Genomic DNA, 23,856 nt, shown 5'->3' on the forward strand with positions numbered 1-23,856 from the left:
AACTTGCAAGCTGGTCAGTGTTCTTTCTATAGGTTTCTGGCGGGGTTTTGCAGATAACATTTTGTGTAGGAAGCAATCGTGGCTTCATTCCATGATAGGCAAGTTGCCAGGAAATACTAAATCAAGTGGCAATAGAGTCCCTAAAGAAAGTTGTTCCTGATTTATGATGATAGTTCCAACAATACTGCTGAACTTTTACACATTGAAATGACCACTGAGTTATGTTTCGCATTATATCAGAGAGTAGCCAGCCTGCCAGATCCAACACTGCAGCTGGAATGCAGTAAAGCCCCATTACGTTAACTTCCAAAGTCTGGGAAAAATGATTTCTTATTCCAAAAATCTAAGTACTTGTGTGTTTTCTTCTAGCACACCTCACACCCTGAATCTATGACGGCTTTTTAAAAAGTGGGAAACATCTTAAGTGGGGTTTGAGGTGGGGGTACGGTGGAGGCAGAAATGGCAGGAATGGAGAGGCTGATGACAAGGAAGAAAAGGGAGACTGATCAATAGCGGGAAGTCTCCAAAGGCCAAGGAGGGGTCGGCATTTTTTTTTTTTTTTTTGAGAGTTTATCAGTTTCAAGAGAAAAGTTCAACAGCCTTATTTTCCAGCTGCTGGAGTGGATCTCAATAGTGTGTGCAGTATGTGTGTATGTGATGGGGGGGGGTATGTGGGAGAGAGAGAGATTTGTGTTCCTATATTTTGTTCCTGGCGCTTTAAGAAAAGCTTAGACCAGCATTATCTGATAGAAATATAATATAAGCTACATATGTATTTTAAATTTTCTAGCTACAACATTTTAAAAAGTAAAAAAAAAAAAAAACTGGTAAATGATTTAATAATTTATTTAACCCAATATGTCCAAAACATTAGCATTTCAACACATAACATTTATTAATGAAATAGGTTACAATTTTCATACTGGATCTTTGAAATCTGGTGTGTATCAGGTGTGAATTTTATACTCACTCATAGCACACCTCCCTTTGGACCAGCCACTCTTCTGAGTCCCAACAGCCACAGGTACTAGCTTGTGGGATGAGGCAGGCTGGACAATGAAGAACAATCACCCTCTCAGTTCTGACTCTCAGCTCTGCTCAAGTCTTTGTGTTTCCCTAAACCTGCATCTCTGCCTCCCTGGGGACCCCAGAACACACCTGTCAAGGCACTGCCCCCCCCAGCAGGTCCTTGAAGAAGGGTGCATGAAGTACTGCTCTTTTGACTATTCCATAAGCCTTCCTTATTCAACGGGTCAAGCAAAACTTTATGATTAGAAAACCAATAACCTAGGAACCACATGGTTACAGGCACCCTGGCATATCAGCATTGCAATTGGACTTCTGGGAGAAAACCATTCTTTCTCTCTTGGTCTCCACTGCCCCCTTCCAGTGTTTGACTTGCTATCATTTCCCAACAAATGTTCTCCTTTCCCTCTCTCTGGTTTCCCTTTCCAGATTGAGTGGGATGGTGGCAGCGGGAGGGCGGTGGGCTGCTTGGGGTTTTTTCTGTGTCCTATCCTGGAGAAGACGATTGCAGAGGGGAGGAAGGGAGGGTGAAGCCAGCCTTCACTTTGCTGTTAATCCTGCAGCACAAAGTCTGAAGTTGGATGAGTACATCTACGTAAAACAAAAGGCAAGGCTGGAGGGACTGCCTGCAATGGTCCTTGAAGCTCTGCAGAGGGGTGGACACATGGATGAAGCTGTCCAGGTGTCAGATATTGCTAGGAACTGTGGGGAAGTGGAAAACACCTTCACCATCCAGGGCATTTCAACTCACTTTTTAACTCTGTTCAGGCCAAATGAAATTGGACAGAGCTCCAGAGTTATTAGATTATGGTTCCTAAAAAAGGCCCTGTTCTCAGGATTCACATCACAATCTGGCAGGAGGTATCTGGAGAAAAGCTGCTTTGCCTCCTGGCTGCCCCTTCTTGGGATCAACTGTCTGGCTCACTTTCATCTTCATGTATGTTGACAACCACATTACTGACCTTACAACCAATGTCCTGACCTTATACTCAGTCTTGCCTTCTGAAGGCCCTAAAATCCATTCAAAACTGGATCCTCAAATGGGGTGAAATGGAACATGCAGCTTGGAATCATGGGGCAGTTTGATACGTCTGTACCTGTCAGTGGCTGCCTTTCCCCAAGGCCCTAGGCCATAGACATGCTACAGCCCAAGAATTTGGAGGCTTAAATCCACCAGCTCTGCCCAGAAGTCCAGAGGGGAGCACTGAAGTTCCACCCAGTGCTGACCACACCTCTTCTTAAGAGGTTAGACCCTACCCTATACTTCCAGCAAAGTGCTAGACAGGTCAGGTAGAACAAGAACATCATTATATTTCCATTCCACCTGCATTTATTGGAAACTTCTCTTTCCCAACTACTGGAACAGATTTCTCCTTGGATATGACACCAGCTTGGATCTTGCCTGCATCTGCCACACCTATTCCCAGCTTCCTCTTCCTCCTGGCCATGGCCCCAAAACACTGCCCTGCCAAGTTGCACAGGTAATTACCCCCTTTTTTTTCATGTATTTCTTCTTCTTGGGAGGAAATAAGCTAGAGTGAGGAAAGGCAGGGCTTTTGAGTCTGAGATATCTGGTTTTGAATTTTGGCCCCAAGATTTAATAATTCTCTGATCTTGGGCAAGTTAATTGAAATATTTGAGCCTCAGTTATTTTTACCATTTAAATGTGATCAGTCCTTTTTCATAAGCTTGTCAGGAAGATCAGAAAAGATAGTGCTCCTACGATATTTAGTACATAATAGACATTCTGAATGCATTGGCTAGTGCTATCAATGAGCCAGCACTTTGCCCACATTGTGACTGCCATCTCTTCTTCCCTATTCCCTGTTCTCAATCACTGTTCAGGGTCTATTGACCCCATCAATAATGTCCACAGCGTGGGTCCCACAAATTGCTATTTTTCATTGGTCTCCTGTAGACTCTCTAGCAATATCCTATCCATACCCGACTCCCTTGGTATCTTCTCTGCCTGTGGTCAGGACCCATTTCATCCTTCACAGGTTCCTCCCTGTGTTCTTCCAAGAAGCCACAGCCCATGCACTGGATGTCTGGATCAGGGAGGGACATGAGCCTCAATCATCAGGAGGGCCAGAAAGAGATGAGGAAATAGTCCAGTTCTTGATTTCCAACACAGCATAAACCACTATGGAGATAAAAAGAGCTTCTCTAAATATAGGCTGGATAGATATGCCAGCAGTTCACTGCCATGATCTTTCCAGGGTTGCATCTTAATGGATACAATGTTTTTGGAAAGTCAGTCATATCTGAGCCATCTAATAAGAGCAACCATTGAATACTATTCTTGTATCTACCTAGAGTCTATTCTAGAGCTCATCCGTTTTAGGTTACAGGTCAGTGTCTCAGGGTGAATGATGCTAGCTCCTATAATTAACCCTAATATCTCTGTCACTTGACTCAAAGGTTTATTTCTCACACAATATTTGATGTGGGTCAGGCAGCCCCCTCCATCTTGACAGTGGCCTCCAAAGTCCCAGCAGGAGGGAAAGAGGAAGCGCAAAGACCTGTTCATCCAAGAAGAGACCCTGGTCACTTCTGCTCACAGTTCATTGTTCAGAACATCTGACTCGCTGCCAGGAACCTGGGAAATGTGGGAAGTATGTGAAATATTGATGAACAGGGCTCTGCTCTAGTGTGTGTGTTTGTGTGTATGTGGGGGTGCATGGGTGCTTATGGGCTGCTGGTGCATGTACCTATGAATGTGTGCCCATGCCTTTTACATTCCTAAGTGTCCTAGCCCTGCTCCTCCGCATCCTTCTAATCCTTTGAGGAACTTGTGAGAGGCCATCCTCCCACAGTGTCTTACACAAAATAAGTTCTTTATCATTTCAATGCAGTACAGCTCCCTCAGATTCTGATGAATGTCTCTTATATTAATGATAAAAATACATCAACTCTCCTCAAAGTTGTAGGTATTGTGCTAATAAGCAATTCATATTTGTTATTTCATTTAATTTTCACAATTTCCTATGAAATAGGTGCTATCTTTATCATCATTTTACAAAGGAAGATACAGGTTTATAAAGATGATATAACATCCCATGATCAAAAGCAAATTAAAAAGATCTTGGGACTCAGCCAGCCCATCTGACTCAGAGCCTTTGGGGTCAGCAGTTACACCACACATGGGTCTGAGGAAACGCCAGCATGACAGGGTGAAGACAGGAGCTATCTGCAGGCTCACAGGTGACACGATTCCTATGAGTTTTCTTGTTTAGATTGTAATCCCAAGAAATTCAGAAAAGTATTGTGAACATTCACAAACTTTGAAGTTCTCCTTTCACACGTTATTTTTTTCTTACAATGCAATACAATAATATTTCCACTGAGACAGCAGGAAAAAATCCTTAGCCCTATTTGTCCTAGCAAACACTGAGGAGCTTTGCAAACGAAGACTGTAGCACGGTGCAAAGAAAACTGTTTTTCTTAAGATAGTTACATTTATCAGATTTATTTAAATAAGCTTCATTTGTTAAACCTGCTTTAGAATTGTTGCCAATGAAAAAAGACAATAATACTCCATCTAATTTGTTCTTAACCTTTCACAAATTCATTTTTCCTCACACTTTTAATGTATCACAATTTTCTTCAAAAGCCTGAAAATTAATTTTGGGAAATATAGATAAAATACACTAAAGTTGCGGACATCTAAGAGCTAGTGAAGACTTACACCACTTTCCAAAGATGGTTTTTGATTTGGATCAGGCTGGGTGTCAGCACCTCAAAACCACAAAGGCCAGCTATTGAAAGAAGAATATTTGACTTTTGCTCCCCCAGTCCTCTCTCATTGGATATTCAGTTTCACGTACCTGTATGAGTTTACCTGTGTTCTTTCACATTCCCATATTACCCATATGACATTCTTCTGATTTTGTCTAATTTCTAATTTTCCTTTTTAATAAATAACTGTAGTCCTAAACTGCTAAATCTTCATCTAAGGACCAGGAAAAGACATCCATCAACACACTGACAAAAAGCTGCTTTGAAAGTGTATCTCACAAGTCAGTCTTATTTGATGTCCAAAGTGAAACTATATTTCTAGTTACTTTCTTCAATCACTCAGGAGAGGAAGGCTTGTATTTCTAGCACACTGTGGCTCCTAGAAAACCTAACTGCGGGGGAGCAGCGTGGCCCCCTGCTCATCTTCAAGCTGGTTGCAGGCCTGCAGCCCTGCAAATGAGGTCAGACAGAAACTCATTCTTGCAGCTGAATCCCCAAGGCTTGCTCATAGAATCTCCTCCTGTGCCACTGTCATCGACCTGTCATGAAGCTCCAGCCACCATTTCCAGAAATCCATGCACCTGGCCATCTACTGCCAGGTCAAGCTGCCTACTCTGGGGCACACCTTCTACTCAAAGAGAACGGAAACCTTAGGAAATTCCAATCAATCCCAAGCCAACCTCCCAGGCTGAAATAGTGCACTAGTACTAAAAGCAGCTGAATCTTGCCCTCCTTCTCAAAGGCTTCCACCAAAAGCCTGGACCCCTGCAGCCCCTTAGAATGCCAATCCGTACATGCAGTACATAGAGTTTGTAAAGTACTTGGCCAAGTCTGTATTCAAGATGAATTTGGTTACAACTTGGTTACAGCCTAATTGTTTCCCTATATAGGAAAAATATAAATTTTTAAAAATGAGACCTGGGAAATACTCCACATCACCCTTAAGATATCAATCCCAGGTCACCAGCTGGGACTTGGAAAAATCCTGGGGACAGGTGTACATAAATAAGAGCAGTCCCTTGTTTTCTTAATTCCCAAGATATTTCTGAACACAAATGCCCTGAGCCCTAATTCTCTCCTCTCTCCTCTTGCAACCCTCAACTATAAAAGAAGTAAAAAAGAAAAAAAAGAAGAAAAGGCAATGTGGCATCTATAATAATACCAGTGACTTAATACCATTTAATATTTGAACAATGCTTTACAGTTTAAAGTATTTTGTGTGTATTGTCTCTTATGACCCTCATTACAACACTGCGAGGAATATAGGGTAGACATTAATTATTCCATTTTCAGAAGGAAATAAATGAATTATCTCTTGAGAACCTTGATGCTGTAAATCACAGCTTGCTTGACCTTTTAGAGGCATGAAGTACAGACTTCTCTGATTTGAAAGCACAAATGTACTCTAACGCAGTCATAGGTGGGCCAAAAGGTAGAGGATAAATCCCACAAGGTTTTGCCCCCCTGGCGAAGCCATAGGGTCCGGTGGTCTGGGATGTGCTGGAACATTTCCTCTCAGATGAAGGCACTGTTGCACCTTGTACCTCCCACCACTATCAAAGGATATAGTGCTTACTAAGTCTTAAGAATTTTGGACACAGCATAGACCACATCTAGAAATTCTGGTGTGACCCATTTATCAGACAACCCAGTAAGCTGCCATTTCTGAGTGGAGCTCAGAGTGAGAGAATGCACTTCCATAGCTCCAGCTGTATGCTAACTGCCCTGCTCCTCGGGGAGCGCAGCATCTAGGATAACAGAACTCTGCAGGGTTTCTGGAAAGCCCCAGTAGCAAAGCTGGGTCTGTGACCCCTGGTGGGCTGAGCAGGGCCTCCCCTTCTGTGGCAGAAAGCTACTCACTATTTGAAAAACAGCTCCAGTCATGTTGGTGGGCCCTGTGTGAACAAGCTCCTCGCCTGGGGAGGGCAAGTTACCATGCAGCAGGGGCCAGATATGATCATGAGTTTAGGTGGGAATGGTGGCAATCCTTTGCATAAGGTTCAAGATCCAGCCTGGGCAGACTCAAAGGGAAGAACATTACGTAAACCAATGTCTGCCTATAGACCCACGGAGCTTCCGTGAAGCCAGCTGCCAGGGGAGGGAGGAGCTAGGCTGGCCCACACCTGACCTGGCATCCTAATTTAGCCCTCACAAGCTGCTGCTGTACCCCATCCACTTAGGGGTTCTAAGAGGACAAGAGCAAAGGAAAAACCTGCTGATGGGCAGAGCTGCAAGCAACACATGTAGCTGATGAAGAAACTGATCAGAAGACTTGGGAAACCAAGCAAGGTATGGAGGTAACAATGGCCTCTCTCACCACCACACTCACTGACCCTGTTGTGGACTCAGTGCTTCCTGTCCTTGCCACCTTAGGCTTTGATAGACCAGAGGCCCTGGTTCAGGAGATGGCAGAGTGATAGGGAGAGGCTTCTCTCTAAGTGAACATAATAAAAAGTCTACTCAACTTGAAATTGGAACTCCCACCTGGTCACTTTTGGACCATTGTTGCCAATGAACCAGTAGGTTAAAAAAAAAAAAGAAAAAGAAAAAAGAAAAAAAAAAAAGAAAAAAAAAAGAGGTGTTGTTGGGGAGTCCAGGATCTGAATTTCTCTAAGAGCTAAGGTTTCTTCTATGTAATGGAGTCAGTGATGGATCTATTTAGAACCCAGGTGATCTACTGCTGTATCTCTTGGGGTTTCCATCTTGTGAGAATAGTGAAACTGGTAGCTGGTGAAGGCAAAACAACCAAGGATTTAGATGCTTCGGGTAAGAAGGTCAAAGTTCTCACACCAAGCAAGTGACCCAAATCGACCCAAATCAACCCAAGTGCTGGCCAAGGGTGAGGGAACTCTAGAATAGGTGGTGGAGGAATAGTCATTGAATCCTAGTTATTGCCACATAGCAGCTATGACAGTCTCTTGTTTCACTAATAATTTATTTTCTGTTTGAAAGTAGTCACTATCTATTAATTGACCAGATTACAAAAATAATCATGGTAGATACCTTATTACATCCTTCTAATAAGCCTGTTGATCTGGTCTTCCCTGTTGCCAGCATCTCCACCTTCTACAAAATGGGTGGTCTTTTTCTTCATTCCACCTCATAGAGAAGATGATTTGAAGGCCCACAGGAAGTTGTTTGCTTTTTTGAAACGTTTTCTAACAGTATAGATTTCATAAATCAGATCCTCCATGCAGATGATGTCATATTTACCAAGAGATCACGCAATCAACACATTATCTGTTAGGGTAATTCGCTTCTTGTTGATTTTGCCATAACCACACTTGTAGATCAATTCATTTACTGACTTCAGGTTTGGGTACCCCCATGCAATAGATGGTTCCACAATTCTAAGCATGTTAATAGAGAATAGCTCAGCCTGTAACAGCTCAGCCTGTTGAGCAATGCAAAGGTGCCATTTTGGTGTGAGCCCAAAGGTCTGAAGGTTTCACTAATAGTTTTTATTTAAATATTTGCAGAGATTGCTATAGCCACTGCTTATGATAGATGGACTGAATGTATGGCATCAGCAAATATGACTGGTACAAGGTGTGGCCTGTAGTGGATTCTTCTTGGGCATCCCCTCAAATGCTCTCAGCCTCACCTGCCTCTTATTCTAGTCTCTGTAGAGCAGCCAGTACCCTGTAGGAGCCAGCATCCTTCACACCCCTACACCTGGAAGCACCACTCTCATCTGCCTCTCGTTTCCCATCACAGTGTTTCTCTGTCACCTGCTCAGTATACACACATGCTCAACTCAGTAATTTTGGGGGGACATCACCCTATGAGGGGCTCTTTGACTAATGGGAGTAGAAGCCAATTCATAAATAGTTTCCTCTTTCTTTCAGAGAAGAACTTCAGATTTCTTTCACCTGGCTTCTTAAACCACCCCCTGGGGATCATCGAGCAACCAGTTGCTTATGGCAATGACCAACCTGATGATAAATCTTTGCGTGGCTTTTCCTTGTTTTTTGCCTCACTCTTTCTGACCCGTACTCTAACCACCTGGAGCCAAATAAAACATTTTCCCTCAAGCCTCTATTTCAGGCTCTGCTTTATGGGGAAACCAGGCTAAGACACATCACCCATTCCCAGCTACCCCATTTGTCATCTGCCAGCCTTATGGTTACTCCCTCACCTCCAAGTCCTATCACTATCCTGGTGATTTTACAAATCCTATACCTTGCATTCTCAGTCCTCTGATCAGCTCATTTTCAGTGATCTTTGCCTCCATTCCACACTATCAATTTGCTTCCATTGCCTCCCACAAATACTGTCATCACTGATTACTGCTGTATTCATAAGTTCAAAATTTGGAAATCCCACTCCTTTCCTCAACCTTCCATTCTTCAGTCCCCTTCATTCAGTTACACCCTCTGCACCAACATCAGAAAATCATTAAGACTTTATGGCCTAGGAACTGTCTATGGTCCCACTACCTAGCAGCATTCTCATCTGCTTTTTTTTTAATCCAGTTAAAATTCCACAGAACAGTATTTCTATCATGCTTGCCAATTTCCACAACTCCCTTATCCTTCCATCTCACCTCTCGAAAACCCCCCCTCAAAATGACTGCATCTGTTCAGGTATTTATATTCCAGGTGCTAATCACAGTTAGAGAAAAACCATAAAGTTGAACAATTTGGTGCCATTATAATAGCTGCCAACATTTATTGAGAGCTTAATCTTTGCCAGGCACTATTCAAAACACATTACATAGATTATCTCATCCTGCTTCCTACATCAGGTTGGAAAATTGCCCAGAAATTCTGTTCTCAAACCTCTGAAATTCACAGGACACTTTCTCTTCTGCTGCTTCTGAGCACAGAAGTCATCATTTAAGAACTTGGTACACATCATCCTTCACATTTCAGTAGCATTCAATGGAAACGAATGCCCCCTCTAATCCAAACACTCTCTTTGTCCTTCACACCACACTCTGCTAGGTTTGTTTCCCTACTTCTTTGTCCCCATTTTGCTTATGTCCCATATTCCTTTATCTCACATAAACTTTCTTCTTTATCTCCATCACCATCTACCAAGCCCTCTAAAAACAGCGACAGGGCCTGTACCCTGAATTCTCCCTCTCCCTCACTGCCTATCCCCACACCTTCCAATCACTTACTTCCATAGTTTCTACCTTTTAAATATCTCTGGGCATTGTCAATTTCTCTTTACCATCAACATAGTCTAGGCTGCCATCTCTCACCTCTGTGACTGCAAGAAACTTCTAGCAAGTCCATTTGCCTTCAGTTATGCCTGAATTAAATTTACTTCTCCAGGCTCATGCCCACAAGTCTTTTCTCACGCCTGTCCACACATGTTGATATATGCTTCTAGGACTGATTCCCACCACTGAGCTCCTTGGGAACAGGCTTGATGGCTTGCTCCTATCTTGGTCTCCCCCAACTCACGCCCTGAGGTTTTTCTCTGTAACGTTTCACTGACTGCATGGATGACCATTAAATAAATCAAAAATGAATCCATCAATTAACAAGTAGGTCAGAGTTATCTATTTTAAACTCCTCAGGACTGATTCAATTTCCATATTTTATTTACCTTCCATCATAACACCAAACACAAATTTGAAATTATAATAATTTATTAAATGAGTGTATGCATCTCAGTTCCAGGTAAAATTCTAAAGCCTATAGGTATATTTTTTAATACAGTGGATAATATATTATCTCAATGTACCAGAAGGATCTATGAACAAATGTGTTAGACTTTAGAGAGACAGACACCCCACATGCCTCCATATTCATGGGGCTTTGTGACCTACAAAGCAGGTGAAGGTGGGGCCTGAGTATCCTGAAACAGTGAGCATGGATGTCTGGACTCTGGGATGCTTGGCTGAGCCGTGCCACGGATAAGATATGGGTGCATGTCTAAAATGCATGGCCAACAGTAGGGGGGGTGGCTGTGGCAATCTTCAGACTCTTGAATCTAGAGGCTTAGAGTAAGAGTGCAGATATATGACAGGAATGAGAGGACCTTGGAGGAGAAGCCAGGTACCTCAAATACAGGGGCCAGTGGACCTTAGGTTTAGGGTTCTGTCCTAAGACAATAGTGCTCTAAGTCCTTCTTTTTTCTCCACTCAGGTTTTCATAGTCCTAAAAAGGAGAATGTGACTGGCCTGAATCAGATTCCTCTCCCTCAAATTAATCACCCATGGCCTAGAGCAGGGTGGATGACCACAACTCACATCCTGCAGAAATTGTGAGCTGGATAACACCTACTTCCTATATTCTGCACATTCCAGGAAAAGTTTTGTTTTGTTTTGGTGTTTTGATTCTAATTAAAACTTGCTTAACTAATTCAGGGCTTAATTCCAGTGATACAAATCTTACATCTATCATTTGCAATTAATTTATGAGTCTTGATGTATTTCATCTTTAAAATCACAGGATCATGAGCCAGATCAAGCAGTAGCAAGCGAATATTAAAATTTGAAGTTTAATCAATGTCTGAAAGGCAGTTACAGAAAACAGGATGAAGGCAAGACTTTGCTCTGACAGGAGCTGATGAAAGGAATGGGCTTGCTGTCTGCCATCCAGCCTGGAAAGGGGCAAAGCTGGGCGACTGGGAGTCTGAGCTGTCCCTCACATATGTATATCTACAGCAATAAAGAATCCAGGGCATTAGCAAGTGACACCAAATCAGCCTGCACCATTTAGTTCTGACATGCCTGAGTGTGAACTCTCCATAATATGTCACAGTGCAGCAAGAACAAGAGTGACAGGGGACCCGGTGACCTCCCCAAATCACACACACACTGCCCATCCCTGAAAGCTGCTGGGAGCCATGGTCCTCTCGGCAGAGCATGGATTTAATGCACCTCATGAGATCTACTCCCACACAGCAGTGCAGGAAATGTTTGAAAAAGGAGATCTTTGTATTGAGCGCCTCACACAGATGTATTGCATCAGTGGCAGTGCTGCCTAGGGACTTCCCTCCCCAGTCTGCACTCAGAAGGGCAGACATTGTCTGTCTGGGGCCCTGGAGTCACCCATTCCAGGAATTTGGTCACAACAGCAGATGTCTAATTTGTAATATCTGTCACTGTTTTGTGGTCATGCAACAGAGCCCAAGTGCACATGGTACCATTTCTTTGCAATAAAAATTTTGGTGTCTCAGAGAAAGTGCAATGTTTTTTTTCAAAATGCATCTCCCTGTAACTGCTGCCTTGGCTAACTCAGAACCTCAACCCAGGATTTGTAGAGTGCTTGGTAATGATCAAGGTGGCTTTAATCCTCTGACTTAACTTTGCATGCTTCTATGATACAGGTCAAGCAAGCATTCTGTGGTTCATCCATTCAATGGGCAAATATCTAGTGAGCATTTGCCTTACTGGTCCTCAGGTGAAGTAGAATCATGACTGCGGGTACCTTCCAAGCTCAGCATGACTTATATCCTAATACAAGGTCTAACACATGCTTTTAACACATCAGCCTAAGGAGACAATCAAAATGTTGTCCAGGTGGAAAAAGGAAGAGAGTCAAGAAAATTCTATCCATTTTTTTTGGTTCTCAAATTCAAATAAAACTGACCTTATTAAAAGACAAATATATCTAAAATTACAGTTTTCATTATTTAATAAAACTTTAACAAAAGGAGGAAGAAGAGTATAGAGAGAAGTCCGGGTACAAGATGAGTAGGGAAGGAGGAGAAGAGGGGAAAGAGAAAAGGATGAGGGAAGGAAAGCATGCAACATGCAAAAGGCACTTGAAGAGAACACTGTATATTAATTACTCCAGGAAAAAAAAAAGAGAGAAAAAAAGTTAATAGTGACAAAGACAAACAAAGAAATGAAAACTAGAGGGGCAAAACTAACATGAACAAGAGAAAAAAGGAAACCTAATATAAAAATAGCATACTTAAAGTAGATACTAGGAAAAAATTGTAATATTTATTCAGACACATGAATCTTTCTTCCAAGAGGACCTTTCTTTCAATGAAAGAAAATATAAAGATAACGCAAAAATCTTAATATGCCCCAATTAAAAAAATATAGGATGAAAAACACCAATATTTGTCCAATTTAAAAAAAATCACAAAATCACTGGTAAAGTAAAAGATAGTATCCAAAAAAAATTATTCATTGATTATAATCTTCTCCTCAGCATTTCTTCATAACAGAACACAATGAAACTATAGATACTTGAAGGAAAAGTGTGACCCTGGAGCCGTATTACTTCCAAGTTGTTGTGTGTCTAGTCTATAGGCAATAGAAATACATTTTAAGATAGTCAAGATATCCAAAAGTGCATTATCATATAACTTGCTGAAAATTATTCTTTAAAATGTAATTTAGCAAAAGCATATTAATCAAAGCATTAACTCATTGAGAATATAACAACGAAGGGACTTGTAATGAATATTTAATCTAATTAAAGTTAAACATAATAGAACTTAAGTTTTATTAAGTAACTTAACTGAGCCCAAGGACAAAGCTCAGATATATTTATAGGAAGAAAAAAACATTTAGCATCTAAGAAGATAAAATTCACAATATCTGGTACCCAATCAAAAACATTACCATACATGAAAAGAAGCAAGAAAACATAACCCACAATGAGGGATTAAAAAAAAAAATCAATGAATTGAAATTGACCAAGAAAATGAAATCGATGATAGGTTTAGTAGAGTATGACATTTTTTTAAATGTTATGACTGACTTCCATAGCTCAAAAAAATAGGAGATTGAACATATATATATATTTTTGTCTTTCTGTCTTTAGGGCCGCACCCGTGGCACATGGAGGTTTCCAGGCTAGGGGTCTAATCGGAGCTGTAGCCGCTGGCCTATGCCACAGCCACAGCAACACCAGATATGAGCAGCATCTGGGACCTACACCACAACTCACAGCAATGCTTGATCCTTAACCCACTGAGCAAGGCCAGGGATCAAATCTTGCAACCTCATGGTTCCTAGTCAGATTTGTTTCCACTGCACCACGACGGGAACTCCAAAGATTGAACATATTAAGCAGCAATCTGGAAGATATAAAACTGACCAAAATAAATTTAACTTCTATAAACGAAAACTACAATGTGTAAGATAAAAAAATACACTGGATGGAATTAATGGCAAATTAGGCAAAAGACTACAAAGATTAGTGAACTCAAACGCACAGAAACGGAAACAATTCAAAGGGAAACACAAAAAGAAATAAGAAATTTCAAAAGTGAAGATGTCATTAGTGAACTGTGGGAATACCTCAAGCAGTGAAATATATGTCTAAATTGGTTTCCTGAAGGAGTCAGTAGGAGGCTGGAAAAATATTTGAAGAAATAACTGCTGGAAATGTTCTAAATGCAAGAAAAATGATAAACCCACATATTCAAGAATCTCTATTAACCCTACGAAAAAGAAACATGAAGAAAAACTGCACTGAAGTATATCATTATCAAATTGTTGAAAAACAATATAAAGAGAAAATTCTAAAAGAAACCAAAGGGGGGGGGAGGACACGTTGATGCAAAGAAATACAAAGATGACAGCATATTTCTAACCCAAGAAGTACAAGCTAGAAGACAGTGCAGCAACATCTTTAAAGCATCAGAAAAAGAAAAAAAACAACAACAAGAACTTTCAGGCTAGAATTTTTAACCAGTAAACAAAAATTTTTGCAAAACAATGGCTTTTTCTAACATATATGATCTGATATAAATCATCATAAGCAGGCTTAAGCACAAGAATATGAAGTCTTACAAGAGAAAGGAAAATAATATCAAATAGAAATCTTGATCTACACAAAAAAATAAAGGAATAAATCAATCAATATAATCATCAGTTAATAGAAGGAAAATCACATTATCGGTTCAATACATGGAGGAAAAAAATCTGAAAAAATCTATTATCAATTTCTATTAAAATTTCTCAGAAAGAGAAAAGACGTTTGGTTCTTGCCAAAATAAAATACACCCAGTCCTCCCAAGGCCTCCCTCTTATAACTAAAAACCCTTAGCATAACACAACAAGCATTGGAAAAGACTTGGAAAACAACATCATAGTGAGTTTTCTGGGTGACCTTATTACCTCCCATATTCTGAACTGAGTCCTGCAGAAACTTCCAAGTGTAAATTGGCACAAAAGTTCCAAAAGAAGCCAATCCCCTTAGCCAAGAGACTAGGGGAAGGATGGCCTTTCAACAACAACAAAATCTTTCTTATAGTACCCACCTTACTCTAGCAAACACCAATAGAAAATCACCCACCAACTCTCCCACCATGGTTTCTGTGGACCATGCAGGGATCCTTCATCTTACCCTCCCCACATACTCACAGCCTACAAAAGCTCTGATTCCCCCAACCAGTGGTATCAGTGGGGCTGAGCAATTTCTGCAAAAGCAGGCAGCATGCTGTTTCCCTGCTAGGATAGTGTCAGTGGGCCTGAGTGGAGAGCTGATCTTCCATCACTCAACAGAAGGAAGCAATGCCCCAGTTCACTGCCAGGGTAGTGTCAGGGGGAGTCCAGCAATGAGCTCAATCTCTACCCCCACCCAGAATCAAGGAGTCAGTGTGAGTGGGGACTGGTTAGCATGCATCTGATCCCTCCCCAGGTATCTGTATATGAGATGCAGCTGAAGTATCTAACTCTAAAATGCTTACATTATAAAACATAAAAGTCTCAAATCAATCATCTGAGTTCCCTCCTCAATAAACTTGTAAAATAAGGGCAAAATAAATACAAAGCAAGCAATAGAAAGGAAATAATAAAGGTAAGAGGAGAAATAAATAAAATGGAAAACAGAAAAACAATTCCTCTAGGAAGATCCAAATCATCAGTATCAGAATTGAAACAAGAGCTACTGCTCCAGATTCCACAGCCGCTAAAGGGATAACAAGGAAATACTATTAACAATTTAGAAGAAATAGATCCATTTCCTGAAAATGACAAACTAACAAAATACAACGAAGATCAAATTAAAGGTATGAATAGTCCTATAACCACTATAGAAATTGACTCACTATCTCTTCCAGAAAATAAATCTATAAAAAGAATTTTACAGCATGACCAAGGAGAGTTTATTCCAGGGAATGTAAGCCTGGTTCAATATTCAAAGATCAATCAATGTAACTCACTATATCAATGCAGTAAAGAAAAAAAGTTATGTGCTCATACTAGTGATACAGAAAAGGCTTTTGACAAAACCTAAAACCATGATAAAAAACATAATATCCAAAATTATGATAAAAGCCCTCAGCAAATTAGAAATAGGGGGGAACTACTTCAACTAGATATAAAGCATCCACAAAAAGCTTATAGCAACATCACACACGACAGTGAAAGACTGAATGCTTTATTCTGAAAACCAAGAATAGAGCAAGGACGTCCCCTCTCACCTCACTTATGCAACATAGCAGTTGAGGTCCTGGCCAGTGCTATAAGAAATAAAAAGATATAAAAACATACAAATTGGAAATGAAGAATTGAAACTATCTCTATTTGCAAATAACAGAACTGTCTGCATCAAAAATCCCAAAACTAATAAATGAGTTCATCAAAATTACATAGCACCAGATCCACACACAATCAAATTTCCACTCACTAAAAATAAACATGTGGAAACTGACATTAAAATAACAATGCTATTTATAATTGCTTCTCCAAAAATGAAATATTTAGTTACTAATCTAGTAATACATGTTCAGGATCTGTATTATAAAAAAAAATCACAAAATTTTGATGAAATAAAGAAGACCTAAATAAGTGGAGAGACACCTCCTATTCATGGATTAGAAGATTCATCATAGGAAAGATGTTAATTTTGCCCAAATTGATCTGTAGATTTAATACAATTTCTATCAAAATTATAGCTACATTTTTAAATAAGACATATTTATCCTAAAATGTATATGGAAAACTAAGGACCTAGAAGAGTTAAACCATTTTTTTTTAAGATAATGAGGTGGGAGAAAGCTCTCTATCCAATTTGAAGGCTTATTATGTAGCTACAGTAATCAAAAAAACACAGTGTTGGCAGAAGTTGGCTCACTCACATGCCTAACTGAACCTTGACAAAAATGCATAAGCGATTCAAAGGAGGAAGCATGGCCTTTTTTGGTGTTGTAAAATTGTACAACCACTCTTGAAAACATTTTGGCAGTTTCTTAAAAAAACTAAACAAGTAGATGTAAACTATTGCATTTGGAGTGGATAAGCAATGAGGTCCTGCTGTATAGCATAGGAAACTATATCCAATCACTTGTGATAGAACATGATAGAAGATGATATGAGAAAAAGAATGTATATATATGCATGAATGGGTCACTTTGCTGTACAGCAAAAATTGACAGAATATTGTAAATCAACTATAATAAAATTTTTTTTAATTAAACACACAACTACTACATGATTCAACCATTCTACTCTTAGATATTTATCTAAGGGGGAAAAAAATCGGCATGTGTCTATACAAAGACTTATCAGAAAGTGTTCCTCGCAGTTTTATTTGTAATAGCCTAATACTGAGAAAGACCCAAATGTCATCAATAAGAGAATGAATAAACAAATTGTGGTATATCTATATGATGGAATACACTCAGAAATAAACAGAAGTTAACTACTGATACACATGGAAACATAAACAAATCTCAAAAATGACTATGCTGTGAAAGAAGCCAGACAAAAAGCTCACTTACTGAATGGCTCCATTTATATAAAATCTGGAAGATGCAAACTAATCTATACTGATGGGGAAAAGATCAGTAGCCATCTGAGGAACAGGATCAGAGAGGGGTAAGAAAGAGAGATGGCTAGGGGGTAATGCTCATTAACTTGATTGTGGTGACAGTTTCACAGGTACAAGTCAAAACTTTTCAAAGTGTACATTTTAACTATGTACAGTTTATTCAATAAATATTTCCTCAATAAGTAAAAATAAATAAATATTATTAAGTATAAATAACTTATGTAATTTTAATTCCAAACAAGAACAGGAAGCTTGTCATTCTTAGAGCACCCCTAATGTAAAAATATTAATAATTTACAGCAGTACAATGAAGCCAAATATCCAGAATGTGGAATAAAAAATTGGGGAGTGACAGTGAGTGAAAATTATTTATTATTTATTTTCTCATGTTGGGAGAAAATATATAGTAATTTATTTCTGAAATTGATACAGTGAACAAAATGTTTAAGAATTTTACTAAAAGTGGAGTACCCGTCATGGCTCAGTAGAAGCAAAACTGACTAGTATCCATGAGGATGCAGGTTCAATCCCTGGCCTTATTCACTGGGTTAAGGAACCTGCATTGAAGTGAGCTGTGGTGTGGGTCACAGACATGGCTCGGATGCTGTGTTGCTGTGGCTGTGGTGTAGGCCAGTGGCTATAGCTCCAATTTGACCCCTAGCCTGGGAACCTCCATATGCCTTGAGTGCAGCCCAAAAAAGACAAAAAAAAAAAAAAAAAAAAAAAAGAGAGAATTTTACTAAAAGTGTTAAAGGTTGATTTAAGGTTGTTAACATCATAAATGTAGAACTAAAATGATGCTATACCTTCCAAATTAAAAAAAAATATAAAACATACCATATTGCAAAAATAGAAACCAAAAGAAAAATAAAGCGTAACATAAACACCTTAAAAAATAAACAATTCCAAAACCCAAACATTTGCTGTGAACAATAAGTTCACATTTTTAAAGAAAAGTAAATACTTTCTGATCCTTTCAAATTTAATTATTTTTCATCTTTAAAAAAAAACAAACCCAAAACGTAGGGCCTCCAATAGGTGGAAGCGAGGACAGGTAAGTACTCATGTCCTGCAGAAAGTGAGGCTGGGAGACAATGCATGTACTCAGGTGGTGAGGTTGGGAAGAACACACGTACTCCCAGAATTTGGGATGGTGCATTTTCCTCTTGTTAGCCCAGAACGTGGTTCCCAACACACTACTGAGCTAAAAAAGCAGGTCAAGCAACAGCTGTTTTAATGAGACTCCCCTCATGTAAAACTATTGGCAAATGTGTCAACAGCCATAAAGGAATACCTGAACAAATGCTGACCTGATTGTAAACAATGGCCATCTTGGGTTACTGGGACTCTGGGGATTTTTAACAATGAGCTTTTATCACCTTACAATGAAACAATAAAGCTATTTTTGAAGCATTTATCTTCAAATTAGAAATTCATGCTATTAAGGGTGTGCTGCATGATTGTAGTATGACAACATTTTTGGAATGTAATTTGACAGATGCTATTAAAATTTAAAGTATGCATATGCATTGGCCAGGGATCTGACTTTATGGCACAAAGATACAAATATATTGGGAGAGTGTCAGCCACTGCACCATTTCTCAATTAGCCACCATGAATTTATATATATTTTATGAGACTTTTCTGGCTGTAAAATGTTTTGGGAGATGCCTTTCTCTAATTGCATCATTTGGGCTTGAAGGGTACAAAGACTTTTTAAAAAGACAGAAAAAAAGAAGAGAAATGAGGTGTGGAGCTGGAAAGAAGTATAGGAAGAATAAAAAGGACAAGAAGAGACTCAAAACTTAGTAGCTGTATATCCAAATCATGGAGTCTATGAAATAATTTTTTTAAAAAAGCTAGATCTATTTGAATTGACCTAGGGAGAGGTCTAGGATCTATTGTTTAGATGACAGAGCTTCCTTTATTTAATATTAGGTGACAAACACAAAAATAATGTCTTCACTTTTGTCTTTGTTTCTCATTAAGCAAAATATCCTATACATTTTTTTTTTTTTTTTGTCTTTTGTCTTTTTGTTGTTGTTGTTGTTGTTGCTATTTCTTGGGCTGCTCCCGCGGCATATGGAGGTTCCCAGGCTAGGGGTTGAATCAGAGCTGTAGCCACCGGCCTACGCCAGAGCCACAGCAACGTGGGATCCGAGCCGCGTCTGCAACCTACACCACAGCTCACGGCAATGCCGGATCGTTAACCCACTGAGCAAGGGCAGGGACCGAACCCGCAACCTCATGGTTCCTAGTCGGGTTCGTTAACCACTGTGCCACGACGGGAACTCCCTTATACATTTTTATGTGTTTTATGATCAGTAAGAAAAGTGTGGAGGGATGCATATCAAAGTATTAACGTCAATTACCTTGGTGGTGTAAGTCTGCAGGGAGGGATGGGCATTATTAGCTTTTAATTTATACACATCTGTATTGTGTAAATTTTTACACATATTACTCCATTATCTAAAAAAATCTGAAAGCAAATTGCAACTATGTGAGGCAATGATCTTTAAAATACTCAGGGAGTTCCTGTCGAGGTGCAGTAGAAACGAATCTGACTAGAAACCATGAAGTTGCAGGTTCAATCCCTGGCCTCGCTCAGTGGGTTAAGGATCTGGTGTTGCACATGAGCTGTGATGTAGGTCATGGACACAGCTCGGATCTGGCATTGCTGTGGCTGTGGTGTAGGCCAGCAGCTGTAGTTCCAATTAGACCCCTATCCTTGGAACCTCCACATGCAACAAGTACGGTTCTAAAAAGCAAACAACAACAACAACAATAATAATAATAATAATAATACTCCTTTGTCCTTTTGTTTTGGTTTCTCATCTTCTAGTATTCAGTGCACTTTGCAATTAATTCCTTTGTCCATCCGTCCATCCATCCATACAGCCAACCATCCCTCAGTCCAGCCTTCCGGCCACTGAACAAGCATTCTGCCAGTAGCTAGGGACTCAAGCCTACTGGAGAGCAGCTGGAGCTCTCACTGCATAACACACAGCAGACAGAAGCAAACAAAAGAGCCCACCACACTGTAATTAATCAGTGCTTATTAGTGCACAGAAAGGCCCTGTTTAGTCACTTTTTGATCACTGATATGCAAGTGGAAAAGTGAGTGGATACATGTATGTGTAACTGGGTCACCATGCTGTAACAGTAGAAAAAAAAATAATGTATTGGAGAAACAAAAAAAAAAAATTAAAAATAAATAAATAAATAAGACAAAGAAAGTGAATGGAGATTTTAGACAGAGTAAATCTGAGGATAGACTTGACTTTTTGGAAATGTAAGAAATGTTTCTTACTGAGCGCTCCAAGGACCAGCTGCATTAGAACTAAAGGTCTTGCACACAGTCCACCATCTCAGTCACTCAGATGCTGCATTTTGAAGCAAAACCTATGATTCTTTAATACAATCAAAATGTAAGAATCACTTTCTACAGATGCTGCAAAAGCCCCAGTAGAGCCAGATATGACGAAGTCCTGAATGAAATCTTCCAAAAGCCCTGGAGTGGAGGGAACCAGCACAGGAGGAGTCAGAGCAGGGGGAGTCGCTGCCCCAAAGGTGAGCCATAAAACCTGCTCTTCCCATGTGGCTTACAGGTGCCAAGAGCCTTGGAGCCAGGTGTCCTGCACGGTGCAGAGCAATGGAGCTTGGAGACCCAAAGCTGGAGAGAAACGAAGGCATGCAGGCAGGGACAGCCGAGCTTCACTCTCCTGGCAGAGCACTAAGTTTTGAGCATAAGGTGGGCTGTGAGGCAACAAGCTTTGCAGGTTATGAGGGAGGTACTGTCGCTGTCAGCTCACCAGGGAAAGCATGAACGTGCTGCTCAGAGAAGCAGGCACTATTCTCCTGAGACCTGAATACCCAAGTCTCAGATTTCAGGAGGTAGGACAGCAGACTTGAATTCTCAAGCTTTTGAATTAGAAAGATAGGCCATGAAGAGAAAGTGCACATGTATAAGAGTAAAAGAGGGAAGATAAGGATTCCAAGAAGGGGAAGATGCCTGGGCAGCAAGGGCAGATAAGCCCTGGGAACCTGTGCTGCATCCCACGCTGAGGTCTGGAGGCAGCTAAGGCTCTGGGAAGCAGGAGTGAGTCCTTCATGGCTGCAGGGAAGCTGGAAATTACATTCTGCTGCTTCCGAGCCCAGTGTGTGGCAAATACTCCCTCTGGACAATGATGTGGTATGAGAGGCATTTCTGTGCCCCCACCAAAGCCCCAGTGCCCTACAGATGACAGGGGAATCATGTCTCAAGGAGGAGTGACAATGATGCCAACCACATGAGCAAAGAAGCAGCTCTTGCCCATTTCCCTGGATCCTTGACTGATCTAACTGAAGGGGAAGGAGTCCCAAGAATGGCCAGTATTAGGTTTCATGCTAACCCCGTTAGCCAGGGGAGTAGATGCTTGGAGCCAAATGTAATTTGATTTAGAAAATAAGGAAATGTGATGCTTCTTGCACCTGAATGTGGATGGGCCATTCATAACTTACACCGTCCTCTTATTAATTCCTCTGTCCACATGTAAACGGTTTTAATCACCTTGACTTCACTGCTGAAAGCTACATTCTCCTTATCATTCAACATCCAGCATGTTCGAGGCACTTTTGCGGGAGCTAAAGTTTATATAAATATTATGTCTTAAGTTCTTATCAAAAATCAATTTTCCAGTATTTATGTTTTAGATTTCTTGCACCTTTTGTGGGTGGGGCAGGGAAGGGTGGGGTGAGTTCTCAGCCAGAACATTTTTAAAGTGGCTCCCAAGAGAGTGAGGAGCTGAAAAGGAAAGAAAGCAAACTTTGAATGTGTTTGCAGCAGCCTGAAGCAATTTAAGAAAGTAGGGTTAGAGGGCTTGCCAAAGATAGAGGCATGGAAATTATTTCCCTCTTTAATGCAGATAGGTGAAAATAAGAAAAATGTAATCCTGAGAGGTAATTCACATAAAGAGAAAAATCTCAGCACTCCCACCAATCATACATTTATTTTTTTCTAGTAAATGTGAATTTAATATATATATATACATACGTATATTTATATTTACTTTAAAAATGTAAATGTATAATTAGTGGGAATGTTAAGATTGTATACATATTTTAATTGGTACAAAATCCAAAAGAGACCAGAGAAATAAAAGCAACCCTCCCCAAATAAAAAAAAATTAATAAAAATCATTCTTTTCTCTCCTGTTTTCAGTCCTCCAGTAATTTTCCCCTAAGGAGGATGTTACTGATTTGCCTCTATGCTTGCAGAAGTGTCCTATGGACATCTACATATATACACATCTAAATAATATTTTTTTTTTGGCTTTTTAGGGCCACACCAGTGGCATATGGAAGTTCTCAGGCTAGGAGTCAAATCAGAGCTGCAGCTGCCAGCCTACACCATAGCCACATCCACACCAGATCTGAGCCTCATCTGCAACCTACACCACAGCTCATGGCAACGTCAAAAGCTTAACCCACTGAGCAAGGCCAGGGATAGAACCTTCATCCTCATTGATATTAGTCGGGTTCGTTACTGCTGAGCCAACACAGGAACTCTTAAATACATTTTAATATAACACCTCACTGCACACATTGTTCTGCACTTCACTTTTCTTAATTAGAATTTTTGTTGTTAGGATGAACCATAATTCGTTGACCCAGACCTCTGTCGAACATGAGAATACCTCCAATAGTCTGTTACAAACTGTGCTGAAATAAATATTGGTGATGTATTTCAAAGGTTCTTTTACATTAGTGAAGTAAGGATTTCCCTCAGACACAGGAAACATATTTAAGTGTCAGTTTTCTGAGTTTAGTGGCTCATGGAAGAGAATCTGAGATGAGTGTTCAGGATTCCCCTGACAGCAGAATCCTGGCCTCCCCAAGGCTCATACCCTCTCTCTGTGCTGTCAGAAACACATTCACTCCTCCAAGACTCTCTCGGGAGAGGATCCTACCAGTTAATGGGGGAAAGATGCTTCATCCTGAAGAAGAATTCCTTTCCTTTTCACAAGTGGTTTAGAAAAAAGAAAAGAAAATTGAAGAAGTGGAACTACACATCAAGATGAGGCTAAATTCAGAATAACTCCAGAACCTGAATAGGAAATCAATTCAACAAGGTAAGAGCCTGGACCACCAAGGTGGCCAGAAACCTGAGTGAGTGTCAGAGAGGAGGAGTGAACTTGAGAAAATTCTCAGGACATTTCCTTTTCCAATAAAACTCTACATAACAAAGCTGTTTTTGACAGGGCTGAAGTTTCTATGGAAGTGATATGGAAGGCTTTGCTTTGCAGGTGCAAGAGGTCCCCAAAATAAGTCTGGTGGGGTTCTCAGAGCATTTCATTTGTGGCTCAAGGTTGACATAGTTGCAGAACAAGAGAGAAAACTGGAGAAAGCCTTGCCC

Source organism: Sus scrofa, chromosome 14, assembly GCF_000003025.6.
Source record: "Sus scrofa isolate TJ Tabasco breed Duroc chromosome 14, Sscrofa11.1, whole genome shotgun sequence".
NCBI lineage: Eukaryota > Metazoa > Chordata > Mammalia > Artiodactyla > Suidae > Sus > Sus scrofa.